The following is a 1,370-nucleotide window of genomic DNA, read 5'->3' as shown; positions in this document are numbered from 1 at the left end:
TGCGACCACCCCGGCCCTGGGCGCCGGGTCGGTCCCGTCCCCCGGGCCCGGCGGCGGTTCCCGGGGAGCCCCGGCGGCCTCCCCGGAGGGAGAAGCTCTAATGCGGAGTGGGGGAGGCTCTAAGGCGGCCCGGGCCGGGGCCCCAGGCTGCTGCAACCACCCCGGCCCTGGGCGCCGCGTCGGTCCCGTCCCCCGGGCCCGGCGGCGGTTCCCGGGGAGCCCCGGCGGCCTCCCCGGAGGGAGAAGCTCTAATGCGGAGTGGGGGAGGCTCTAAGGCGGCCCGGGCCGGGGCCCCAGGCTGCTGCGACCACCCGGCCCTGGGCGCCGGGTCGGTCCCGTCCCCCGGGCCCGGCGGCGGTTCCCGGGGAGCCCCGGCGGCCTCCCCGTCCCTCCCGGGAGGGAGAAGCTCTAACGCGGAGTGGGGCTCCAAGGCGGCCCGGGCCGGTGTCCCAGGCTGCTGCGACCACCCCGGCCTTGGGCGCCTGTCGACGGAACCCCGGACCTGCCCGGGGAGCCCCGGAGGGGTCCCCGTCCCTCCCCGGAGGGAGAAGCTCTAATGCGGAGCGGGGGAGGCTCTAAGGCGGCCCGGGCCAGAGCTCCAGGCAGGCGCCCAAGGCCGGCCTCGGGTCCTACAAAGGTCCCCAGGCCCGGCGGGGTCCCCGTCCCTCCCCGCAGGGAAAAGCTCTAATGCGGCGGGAGAAAAGCTCTGAGGCGGGGCCTGGCCGGAGCTCGGGGAGGCCCTGCCGGTGCTGGCCCATGCCTGCCCTTGGGCACCTGCCGGCCCTCGGTCCCTTGCCAGGCGGGCCCGGGGCCCGCAGAGCACTTCCCGCCCGGGCCCATTGGAATGCATGGCCCTACCAGATGGCCGCTCTCCGAGGCCGGCCATCTGGTGTGGGGCCATAGGAACGACTGCAAGGACCAGATGGCCGGGCCGCTCTGGAAGTCCGGATGGGCGTCAATCTGAAATCCGTCTCCAGTTGGGTCTATAAGGAGCCCGGGCGGTTTCGCCGAGAGGTCCCCCTCTGTCGCTCCGGGCGCGCGCTTTACAAGAAAGCTCAGTCACCTTCCTGCGGATTACTATAGACAGGGTGGAGAGGGACCTGTCTGCGCGTCCTCCAGGGTATTTTTCGCCGCTGGCTGCCCGGCCCGGGCTCCGGGGCGAAACCACCGCACCTCCCCGGGCCCGGCCGGCCGGGGGGCCGTGCCCCGCGCGGCGCCCCAGCAGAGACTGGCCTGCTGGGGGCGCTCTTTCCACGAGCACTCCAGGCGATCGATTTGGCGCACTTGGTCCGTCTAGGGTTGGACTGCTTGGCCAGCCTCGGCTGTTGTTTCAAGCAATTGGCTTCCACCCGCCTCGGGACCGCGTCGAG

This window comes from Ambystoma mexicanum, chromosome 8, assembly GCF_040938575.1.
Source record: "Ambystoma mexicanum isolate Mex_15411 chromosome 8, UKY_AmexF1_1, whole genome shotgun sequence".
Lineage (NCBI taxonomy): Eukaryota > Metazoa > Chordata > Amphibia > Caudata > Ambystomatidae > Ambystoma > Ambystoma mexicanum.
This window is presented reverse-complemented; position numbering follows the sequence as displayed.